Source organism: Haliotis cracherodii, unplaced genomic scaffold (assembly GCF_022045235.1).
Source record: "Haliotis cracherodii isolate W230 unplaced genomic scaffold, xgHalCrac1.p SCAF_6, whole genome shotgun sequence".
Taxonomy (NCBI): domain Eukaryota; kingdom Metazoa; phylum Mollusca; class Gastropoda; order Lepetellida; family Haliotidae; genus Haliotis; species Haliotis cracherodii.
In genome coordinates this window covers 39,119,793-39,132,846 of record NW_027266319.1, presented here as the reverse complement: position 1 = coordinate 39,132,846, position 13,054 = coordinate 39,119,793, and the positions used below count along the sequence as shown (strand labels likewise).

General features: G+C 36.5%; 1 protein-coding gene across 1 annotated transcript in view; it reads right to left on the bottom strand.

Moving 5' to 3' along the window:
* Nucleotides 1-3,686: 3,686 nt before the first annotated feature.
* Nucleotides 3,687-13,054, bottom strand: part of LOC139445541 (sacsin-like) — a 51,338-nt gene continuing 41,970 nt past the window's right edge. The window contains exon 8 of the mRNA XM_071226683.1: nucleotides 3,687-4,205. The gene's annotated coding sequence lies outside the window, so the exon portion shown is untranslated. The remainder of the gene's footprint in view (nucleotides 4,206-13,054) is intronic.

The following is a 13,054-nucleotide window of genomic DNA, read 5'->3' as shown; positions in this document are numbered from 1 at the left end:
CATTGTAAATACTTAATTCAATTACAATCTTATTCTATACACAAAATACAATATTTGTGTGGCCTGAAATATGTACACATTTGAATGTTTAATCAAATTCATAGCTTTATCAATACACATGATGCATTTAACAAATCCTAAAATATATACAAATGTTTATTTCAATTCTCATCTTTTCATTTTCTAATCCTGAATTATGTACACATTGTAAATACTTATTTCAATTACAACCTTATTCTATAAACAAAATACAATATATGCATAGACTAAAATATGTACACATTTGAATGTTTAATAAAGTTCATAGCTTTACCAATACTCATGATGTATTTAACAAATCCTAAAATACATACAAATGGTTATTTCTTTTCCTACCTTTACATTTTTAAAAATTCTGAATTATGTACACATTGTAAATACTTAATTCAATTACAATCTTATTCTATACACAAAATACAATATTTGCCTTGCCTGAAATATGTACATGTTTGCATGTTTGATCAAGTTTATAGCTTTATCAATATATTTTATGCATTAAATAAATCCTAAAATATATACAAATGTTGAAATGTTTTTTTCACTTCCTACCTTTACATTTTTAAAAATTCTGAATTATGTACACATTGTAAATACTTAATTCAATTACTGTCTTATTCTATACACAAAATACAATATTTGCCTTGCCTGAAATATGTACACATTTGAATGTTTAATTTAGTTCATAGCTTTAACAAAACACATTATGTATTTAACAAATCCTAAAATATATACAAATGTTTATTTCAATTATCATCTTTACATTTTCTAATCCTGAATTATGCACACATTGTAAATACTTAATTCAATTACAATCTTATTCTATACACAAAATACAATATTTGCCTTGCCTGAAATATGTACACGTTTGCATGTTTAATCAAGTTCATAGCTTTATCAATACACATTATGTATTGAACAAATCTTGAAATATAAACAAATGGTTAAATGTTTATTTCTATTCTCATCTTTACATTTTCTAAACCTGAGTTATGTACACATTGTAAATACTTAATTCAATTACAATCTTATTCTATACACAAAATACAATATATGCCTGGCCTGAAATATGTACACGTTTGCATGTTTAATCAAGTTCATAGCTTTATCAATACACATTATGCATTTAACAAATCCTAAAATATATACAAATGGTTAAATGTTTATTTCTATTCTCATCTTTACATTTTCTAAACCTGAGTTATGTACACATTGTAAATACTTAATTCAATTACAATCTTATTCTATACACAAAATACAATATATGCCTGGCCTGAAATATGTACACGTTTGCATGTTTAATCAAGTTCATAGCTTTATCAATACACATTATGCATTTAACAAATCCTAAAATATATACAAATGGTTAAATGTTTATTTCTATTCTCATCTTTACATTTTCTAAACCTGAGTTATGTACACATTGTAAATACTTAATTCAATTACAATCTTATTCTATACACAAAATACAATATATGCCTGGCCTGAAATATGTACACGTTTGCATGTTTAATCAAGTTCATAGCTTTATCAATATATTTTATGCATTAAATAAATCCTAAAATATATACAAATGTTGAAATGTTTTTTTCTCTTCCTACCTTTACATTTTTAAATATTCTGAATTATGTACATATTGTAAATACTTAATTCAATTACTGTCTTATTCTATACACAAAATACAATATTTGCCTTGCCTGAAATATGTACACGTTTGATTGTTTAATCAAGTTCATAGCTTCATCAATAGACATTATATATTTGACAAATCCTAAATACAAATTGTTGACCGTTTCGATTTCTAACAATTTTTTTGGAAAACATGAAATATGTACAAATAAATGAATTTTAATTCAAGTCTTATCTATTTTAATACACAAGATTGTTTTTAGATTTTTTTAGATTCTGAAATATGTATAAATCGTTAAATGTTTAATTTAATTCGTAACTATTTCTATACACAAGAAATGTTTAATAAATCAATATTTACATTTTTAGGAATGTGTTATTTCAATTACTATCTTTACATTTTTAAATCCTGAATTATGTACACCTGTTGAATGCAATTGATCTTTATATCTATACACAGGTCACGTTTTTCAAATCCTGAAATACATACACATAGTTAAATGTTTAAATCCATTCCTCTCTATTTTTATACACAAGATACAATAAAGGTAATTGCAAATCCTAGAATACATACACATGTTATTGTTTAATCAAGTTCATATTTTATTCATAATACACATGAATATTCATGATATACATGATGTATATAACAAATCCTGAATTATACACAAATGGTTAATAATTTCTGTTTCAATCTACAAGATGATTGTTTTCACATCCTGAAATATGTATATATGGATAAATGTTTAATTCAATTAAAATTTAAATTTACACACATAATACATTTTTCGAATATTATTATCACATCTATTTCTACACAAAAGATTAAATATTTGAAAATATGGAAATATGTACACATTCTGGAATATTTAGTCATGTTCATATCTTTATTAATACATATGCTGTACTTTACAAATTTATTTCCACCTACAAGAAGAATTTTGTACAGTTCCTCTCTATTTTTAAACACAAGAAATGTGTACATCCAGAAATGTGTACACATTCTTATTCCTCTCTAATTTTATATACAAGACACATCTACAAATCTTGAAATATGTACACACTGCTAAATCTAAATATTTGCCCTATTTCAATAATTCACATATTTAAAGATTCCATCATTGACATCTGTCATGCAGATAAATTTTAACTTTTTTATAGTTAAACCTAGACAATTACTGTGTGGAATTAAGTTGAAATTTAAATTCAAATGTACAATATTGAAGACTCATGATTTGGTAGTGATAATTTCACTAAAAAGGGTGTGAGCAGCTGCATTCTTGTAAAAATACACACACACATATTTGGCGGGTATGTCCGGATATCATGATGTCATAATGTTTCATGTGATGTCATTTGCTTGTCACATCACAACTTACACTGTTCAAACTTTCAAGTTGCCATATCACAATCTGATGGAATTCACATGATCAATCTATGGTATCTGTTCCACTGCTCGTGATATTTTTACATGCAAAGTATATTTTGTTTCAGATATAATCTTTTAAGGCATTAAAATTCATATGAGTTTCAATTTATACATATCCAAATATATATCCATGACATAATTAATTAAGTTAACTTTTTTTAGATCACACAAACAAATATATATCATGTTTCATTAAGTTATACTTGCACACACAGTTTAGTCATATCTCTAAAGGCAAAAATGATATACATCATGCAATGCTGTTTCACTGGACAGAAATTTGTAAAATAGCTGTTGCCTTGACAGCTGGGTATATTTGTTCCAGTTGTACACTGCTGTAGCAGGGGACATGGAAATTGAGCAGTAAACTTAAAAAAATTTACATGCAAGTAAAATTACACCCCCCCCCCCCCCCCTCCCCCGTTATTCCAGTCTTCACTATCGTGCAAGTAATGTACTTATTCTTAATGAAAAGGTTTTCAATGAAGATAAACACGTTTTGTTCAATACGTATCATAGGTAACAATAACCTTCAGAACAACATTGTGAGACTAAATTGTTCATAAAGACTACAAAGTACTGATACTAGATATTATTCTAAAGCTACATCATCTGATCTTAATATTTACACACATAATAAGTGTCCTGGTAGGCATTTTGCAATTGTACTTAAGAAACATAACTTTTGAAAGAAATATATTTACAGTGAAACTGTTAAACAACAGGTTTCAAACTGTGACATGCTCAACATGTTTCACAGGCCTTGATGTAAAGATTTACAGGTGCATAAGAAACATCACAACAATTCACCTCACCACTGCATTTCACCCAGCAACTCTTTCACCAGATCAAGAATACTTTCTGCAATTTCACAAGCTTTCCCTGCAGTTCTCTCAGTGTATAATTCAGCAGGAATCTTTGGACAACTCAGTTTATCTGGTCAGTGCATTTTGTTGAAGTCACCAACAAGGTTTTGAAGCTCTGATACCAGCTCAGACAAACAGGAATTGTTTAGTCCTGCCTCTGTGTGGAAGAGGTTTTTACCTCGCAATGTGTCAGCCTTGTCAGCATTTCTGTTGTACCAGACTGATATGACAGCTTTCTCGGCAGCCTGGAACATGAATACTGGACTGTAAAAAGCTTGCTAGTGTCATTGCAAAATGTAGATTTGAATTATATGGGTCATAACTGAAAAGGTTCAACTCATGTTTGTTTTTGTCAGATATGCAATATTAGGAACAATCATAATTACTTTTACTAGGGGTGGTCAGGTAGCCTAGTGGTTAAAGCATGTGCTCATCACGCCGAAAACCTGGGTTCGATTCCCGAAATGGGTACAATGTGTGAAGCCCATTTCTGGTGTCCCCCGCTGTGATATTGCTGGAATATTGCTAAAAGCGGCATAAAACCATATTCACTTACTCACTTGTAACTACCACATCTGTGTGAATTAACACATTCCATTCATGATTTCAGTGGTAGTCAGAAATTGATATAATTGGGTTTTACTCCCCCAAATTTGTGTATGCTTATACAGAGTGCAAATGATAAATGGCTAGGTACATTGTATGTGTGTTAGGGTTACACCATATTGGCGTTATTTCAGTCATTAGGAGTAAAGTATAAACTCTAACTCTAACTGCTGACAAGCATTCATGAAAAATGGGGGGTGGGGGTAAGCCTCGTGTTTAAAGCATTTGGTCATCATTTTGCAGGCCCTGGATTGATTCAGCGCACTAGTACAATGTATGAAGCCCATTTCTGGAGTGCCCCATCATGATATTGGTGGAATACTGCTAAAAAGTGATGTAAAACACTCACACACTCTTGAAAATTGCTGAAATTCCAGTATGTTCTTACATGTGATGATTGAGTGAAATTCTTAAAGTCACATTGCCAGCTATATCATGACAATAAAAAGTTATACATTTAAACTATATAAAAAAAGAAGGACAAAATGACTAGACCATCACAGACTTATTTTTTAAAACAATATTACTATACATAACCATACAATATAAACAGGGCTGTAGAGCAACTTACAAACTCTGCCTATTATCATACTACAAATTTATGAAACAATTACCTATGTACATACAAATTTATTGATCAATTTTATTTCTTAAAAAATACAATAATTACATTAATTAATATTATTAAAAAGTTCCTTTAAGGCTGAAACCTTTTGGTGGCAAAGTGAATACAGTCAAGCAAAACATGCTTGACCATGTTGACTGTGAATCTCCAAACACAAGGAATACAAGACAGGGGACCCTTTCTTAAAATACATAATCATAATCATAGTATACCCAATACAACATCATCGTAATATGACCTCTTTAAATCTAGCTGACAACCCAGCGGGTGTAACCAATAGTTGGTTTTGTTGCATGTACTAGTAATTTATTTATACCTCTTGGTTGTTCCACTTCTTTTGCATTAGATCCTTGATGTAACATCTAATGTTAATAATCACTGAATAGGATTAGAAGTGGTGTTACAGATTTGTGGGGTGCTGCCATTGTGAAACTAACGATTCCAACATGGTTGGGTAACCCAAAAAAGACAATGTCATATTGGCCAGTAGCAAGATTATTATGTAGTTCAATGATATCAAGTAAAATTGGATGCTGACACGAATTACATTAATAGCTTGAAGACAGGACAGAGAGTCTGAAAAAAAAGAATTGTTCGTGTTTAGACTGCAACAGCGCCACCATCCTTGGATCTATCTGTAAACATAGATTTGTAAGTACTATATGTACTTCTTAACTGATTATATTCCTGTTGATACTGTAATTGATTTGTTTATGATCTCTTTTGCTTGGTCAATGTCATGTCCACCTGTGGCTTTAGGAAATTGCCAGGGAGGAGAAGATAGCAGGCGGGGCCAACCGGGATTCGAACCCACAATCATAGGTTTCTGGTGTGCCCAAGGGACGTAACATTGCACAGAGAATCGCGGCGCCCTAGACGACTGGGCCACCCGTGCCCCCACAAGGAATTAGAAACAACTTTTAACAAATCCAGTGCCTTTAGACATTAGCTTTAAACTATTCAATATATGGTAAGAAAGTAAGATGGTGATAAAAAACAGGGTTTAGTTGTAATCTGTATGATAATGTTCCAAACCTTTTCAAACCAAAGGCAAACTTGTGAAATGGACTATTCGGATCAATGTTAATCAGTGATTTATTATCCTATAGAAAACACTCCCATACCTGGTTGGCTGGTTTGTTATTTAACGCCACACTTAGCAGTATTCCAGCTATATGACGGCGGTCTGTAAATAATCGAGTCTGGACCAGACAATCCAGTGATTAATATCATGAGCATCGATCCACGCAATTGGGATCGATGGCATGCATCAACCAAGTCAGTGAACCTTACCACCCGATCCTGTTAGTCGCCTCTTACGACAAGCATAGTCGCCTTTTACGGCAAGCATGGGTTGCTGAAAGGCTATTCCACCCCGGATCTTCACGGGTCAACTCCCATATCCACACACATATAGGAGTGCATGGGTGGCCCAGTCATTTAAGCTGGTACAAGAGAAACTTCAATGGTCTTTGGTAGTGGTCAGTGCACAGCAAAACATATCTGCTTGCCATATGTTACTAATAACTTAATTACGTCACTGACATTGACACACTAAGAAATAGTGTAACCCAGTTCTTTTACCAAACCATAAATGCAGAACATTTTTTCATTATGGCAATCTGTCATTTACCTAAAGCCAAAATTTAGATGTGTATGTAACATAAGATAAATCTGAAACTGGTCATCCCCGTATATGCACAGCATGTATGATTATTCCACATGCTAGAACATACAAAAAAACTAATTACCATATTTACACATCTCTGAAACGTACATTCATAGTGACTTGAATTCTCTTTTACTTCAAGAGCTGTGTTAAATAGGTGCATATTTGGCAGCCTTTCGACAAGTATATTTCAAACAGTTGTCATAAGGACCCCAGATTAAACTAAGTTGTAGCTGTATCATTGATACGTAAGTTATATGCATGGTTTTATGCATTTTGAGTTAGGCTACAAACCACAAGCCAGAATGTCTGTCTGGATGTCACAAAATAATATTCTACAGCCTGTTTGAAATTTGTACGACCATAATTTAAGCTAGATATAGTGAGTCAAATTAAAAACTTCACATTTTTAAAAGTAATCCCATATATGATATACAACGGACAAATGTATCAGAGAAGGTAATTTTTAATCATTAATGTCCAAAGAAGGATTTTAATTAACGGTGGTAACCATAATTTGTTCTAAGCATTTGGTAATAACAGTTTAAATCATAAGTCCCAAGCACGAGAATCTGATGGCACACAAGTTCAGTAGCGTTTATGGACCTTGTGATGCTTGTGAACACATGATTGGGAAGACGACGCCATTGTTGCTGCAAAATGGTGCCAAGATCTTGCAAATTCTGTGGTTGGCGCAGACTTCTGCCAAGAGCATCCCAGACGTGTTCGATGGGATTGAGGTCGGGAGACCTTGACGGCCAGTCCATGACGTTGACTCCCGTATTCTGAAGGAAATTCCTTGTCAAAATTGCTGTGTGGGGTCTGGCATTGTCATGTTGGAAGATAAAACCGGGTCCATGTGCTGCCATAAAAGGCAGACGTTCTGGTGCCAGTACCTGGTCGCGGTAAGCAGCAGCGTTGCCACGGATGACAAGAAGCCTGGAACGTGCATTGCCACAGAAAGCACCCCACACCATGACACTTCCGCCTCGAAATCTGTCAAGTTCCTGTACACAACACTGGGCGTAACGTTCATGACTGCGCCTCCACACCCTCGCCCTACCATCAGCAAATCGAAGATTAAATCGGGATTCATCGCTGAAGACGACTTGATTCCATCCTAAGTGTCGCTGTGCCCACAATTAACGTTGACGTCTGTGTAATTGAGTCAGAATCGGCCCGCAGTATGGCCGACATGCTTGAAGGTGAGCAGATCTCAGATAGTTACTAACAGTTTGCGCACTCAGTCTTTCCCTAAACAGTTTATTTCTGGTTGATGTAGCCATCACAAATCGGTTACGGAGGTCACATAAGACAATCTGACGATCCTCTGCATGTGACGTCAAACGTGGTCGACCTGGCCAAGGGCAATCAGCGGTGGTACCCGTTTGCTGTAGACGTGTCTGTAAATCATAAACAGTCCGTCGACTACAACCCATCGTCCTTGCAACTTCAGCTTCGGATGTTCACATTGCACATTTGGAAGGCGTGGCATGACAAATGACCGTAAAGACTTTTGTTTTCTTGTGTTTTTCTTTTGTTGTTGTTAATGACTGCTAACAAGTATGGCTGAAAACACGTGCGGTATTATGGCCACGTGACCAGTTGCACGTGAAAAACACTTTTGCCACTATAGTGCTATGCACCTGATTTTGATCTGCACAAAAACGGGTGTTATCTGAAGACAATACGTGGCCATTACTGTTTAAATACACAATAAGGGCCAACAATGATAACTGGTTAAAATGTTATATTTTAGGATTGTGAAGTTTTTAATTTGGTACAGTATATTATTCCCACACTTCATCAAATATAGAGATGTGTGCAAATGTTTAATCTGACCATATGCAAAAATGTGCCACCTATTATGATTTAGACTCTCTCTCTCTAAGATTGTGTTCTTTCTGTAAGTTTGGGGATTTCAGCAAATCAATTTGTGTGAGTGCAAGGTTATGGAAATTGTGATGGCAAATGAGTGAAGTAAAATGCGACATGATGCTGAGGGTGTTAATAAAAAAACTGTAAAGATCGTCAAATAAGACTTGTAAGTTTTAGAAATAAATTCAGTGCATCATCAAATATAAACGCTGATTATATGATGTAACGGTGTGACTCAAATTGGGTACTCAGTCATGCTGTATGCTGGACACCTAAGGACTGTGGTCACTCCACATGGTTCATTCGCAGGACGAAGACCCCCTGTGTCGTATGAAAACAAACTAGCAAAAAGTGAGGTCGTAGTCCTGCGAATATTTTAATCAGCCAATCTAGTTAAACAATGGGTATCGAGTGTTATTTTAACAACTTGAGCAAGTAAAAAAGTGGAACAGGATTTGAAACGAACGAAGAAAAGACAATAAGGGTGGAATATTGATTTATTTACAAAAAAATTGAATGTATATGTACAAGATGACGTACATATAAGATTCACAAAAGTCATGGGCAATTTGATAAGATGAGACACTGAGTCAGCAAAGAAAATTATGCTGACTTCATCCTGGATCAGTCTGGTCTTCAGTTGATCGATTCTGCATTGTATATCACAGTCTTCTGCTGTTCAGCTCCTAGAAATCTTATCTGCTCAAAGATGTTTGGATGGGCTTTGCCGATTAATTTCTTTAAGCGTCCATGCTATCCCTCCAGGTGGTTATTGGTGCGAGGGCCGTCGCTGTTGAAATGGTTCCAAGCCTCCTTCTCTGTCTCAACCCAGGTTGTGGTGACATAGTCGCCGAGCAGTCATTTACATGTTGTCGTTTACATGTCATTATCTAGTGTATGCATTTGATCAAGACAGAATACGTTTCTTATTAACATGTACATAAATATATTCTACCCAGTGCATTAACAACAATACTATGTACTGTATCTCATCATACTAGTATGCATATGAATTGTATGTATATATCTGTGTTTATGATATGTGTATATTGTTTATATGTGCTATATTGTATACCTGATTGTTTCAGGGTGTTTTTTCTTTAAAATCACATTAAATTTCTGCTAATAAATATTGGCCATTGACGAACACCGTATAGCGACTGTGGTCTGTGGGCATCGGACCCAGTCCTGCTACATTGGAGCCCCCAGTGAGGCCATGGCCTAAACAGAGATGTGAGGACGAGCCTGCTGTCATTAACCTTGAGGATCCTTTCCTCAACTGTAACTGAAATCATGACGTCATCCTTGGGAATACCGTGATGTGGGGATCCATTTCACAGGAAAGCAGAGGAGAGATGTTGAGGACCCAGCTGTGGTCAGGATCCAAGCCAGATCTTCGAGATTTCACAGCACATATATTTGACCAGGGTAGCAGTTACGAACATCTTCTACAAGTCCTTCGAACAGCATAGGTTGACCTGAAGCAGAGAGGACCCAGAACAGGGAAGAAGAGTGTAACTCCCAATAGGGCCGCTGTAGCAGCCAAGGATCCAGAGATGAAGGAGATCAAGGGGATCTTGAAACAGTTATCAACTGAAGTTGCTGAGCTGAAGAAGCAGAGGGATAGTCAACCAGCTGATAACACTACAGCCCGGCAATACCAACACAGCGGCCAGAGAGCTACTACACCACATGGATCAGAATCGTACTGGCATCCACAATCCCTACGTCAGGAGCATCAATGGTCACTGCCCCCTACAGGAACTCAGGTTAGAAGATGGCATCAAACAACAACAGGAACTCCTCAGGGTTAGCAACCCTCAAGACATCCAGATACCCAGGAGCCTATTTGTTTCCGATGTAAACAGCCAGGACACCTACAATATGGATGTCGAGTGAGATTGGACCACTCAAGCGTTTCTTTAAACAGGAAGATGCCTATGGGACGAGGCAAATCGTAGGCTTTGAACACAGACGCCCACCCAACTGTAATCAGCAGGTATCCAAGCTGATGGGTAAACCTAATGAAGGAACAGCTTTTGTTAATGGTATAGAGACAAGAGCCCTGATAGATACTGGGTCAACAGTGTCAACAGTTTCCCATAGCCTCTACATTCAGTCCCTATCAGCTACACATTTACAGCCACTAGATGCCATTCTGAAGATAGAGGGTGCAGATGGCCAGCATCTACCTTACCACAGGTATATAGAAGTTGAAGTTCAGGGTACAGGTGCAACCTCAGCTAAGCTTCCTTGTCTTATGTTAGTTGTCCCTGATACCCCTTACAACACCACAGTTCCGGTGCTGTTAGGTACAAATATCTTATCTTGCTACATGGATGAATGTAAGCAACAGTATGTAAACAAATTTCTTCAAAAGGCTGATATTCATACTCCATGGTATATGGCGTTCCGTAATATGCTCTTACAAGAGAACTGGCACGGCAAAACTGCTCCTTAGGTCAGATTCGAAGTGCTGAACACAATCGTTTCACATTCCACCTAACACCAAGAGAGTTATCCAAGGATACTTGTACAAGCCTATTGCCTACAAAGACACATGTGCTGTTGTACAACCGACTAAAAACTCTGCCATCCCATCTGATCTAGACATTGCCCCTACACTTGTCATTTTCCATCATGATGAGAAGATCATGGTTCCAGTTCATGTCTCCAATGTCACCACAAGAACTGTGTCTATTCCAACCCGTGCCCTGCTATGTGAACTCCAAGTTGTCTCCATTGAGGATCTTCCAGCTGAGACATTTCCTCAAGGTGAAGGTCAACAGGTCATGGACTTAATGGATTTCAATGAGACTGCAGTTACACCTGAACAGCTCAGGCTTGGGACGGAAACTATTTCAGTTTCTAGGTGTATTTTCTATTGGAGAAAAGGACATTGGGCTTGTGAAGTGAAGCATAGGATTGACCTAGAGACTGAAGGACCTTTTAAGCAGAGGCACAGACAAATTCCACCAGCCATGTACCAAGAAGTGAAGGAGCATCTCCAACAACTTCTTGCAAGTGGCATCATCCGTCAGTCCTTTTCACCTTGGTGATCTAATGTTGTATTGGTGCGCAAGAAAAGTGGAAAGCTGCGCATGTGCGTGGACTTCAGATAGCTCAATCAACAGACCATAACAGAAGTTGGGTACTGATGGGATCATTACTTCAACATAACAGAAGTTGGGTACAGATAGGATCACTACTTCAACATAACAGAAGTTGGTACTGATAGATCACTACTTCAACATTACAGATGTTGGTAACAATGGGATCACTACTTCCACATAACAGAAGTTGGTACCAATGGGATCACTACTTCAACAGAACAGAAGTTGGTACTGATGGGATCCCTACTTCAACGTAAGAGAGGTTGGGTACTGATGGCATCACTACTTCCACATAACAGAAGTTGGTACTGATGGGATCACTACTTCAATGTAACTGAAGTTGGTACAGGTGGGATCACTACTTCCTAATAACAGAAGTTGGGTACTGATGGGATCCCTACTGCAACATAACAAAAGTTGGGTACCGATGGGATCACTACTTCAACATGACAAATGTTGGTACTGATGGGATCACTACTTCAATGTGACAGAAGTTGGGTATTAATGGGATCACTACTTCAACATAACAGAAGTTGGGTACCGATGGGATCACTACTTTAACATAACAGAAGTTGGGTACTGATGGGATCACTACTTCAACATGACAGATGTTGGTAACAATGGGATCACTACTTCAACATGACAGAAGTTGGGTACTGATGGGATCACTACTTCAACATAACAGAATTTGGTACTGATGGCATCACTACTTCAACATAACAGAATTTGGTACTGATGGCATCACTACTTCAACATAACAGAAGTTGGTACCGATGGCATCACTACTTCAACATAACAGAAGTTGGGTACTGATGGGATCACTACTTCCACATAACATAAGTTGGTGCTGATGGGATCACTACTTCCACATAACAGAAGTTGGGTACTGATGGGATCACTACTTCAACAGAACAGAAGTTGGGTACTGATGGGATCACTACTTCAACATAACAGAAGTTGGGTACTGATGGGATCCCTACTTCAACATAACAGAAGTTGGTACTGATGGGATCACTACTTCAACATAACAGAAGTTGGGTACTGATGGGATCACTACTTCAACATAACAGAAGTTGGGTACTGATGGGATCACTATTTCAACATAACTTGTGTCAGAAGTAAAAATTGACCCATGAAGACCCGAGGTAGAATAGGTCTTCAGAAAGCCATGGTTGCCATGTTTCGCGACTATGCTTGTCGTAA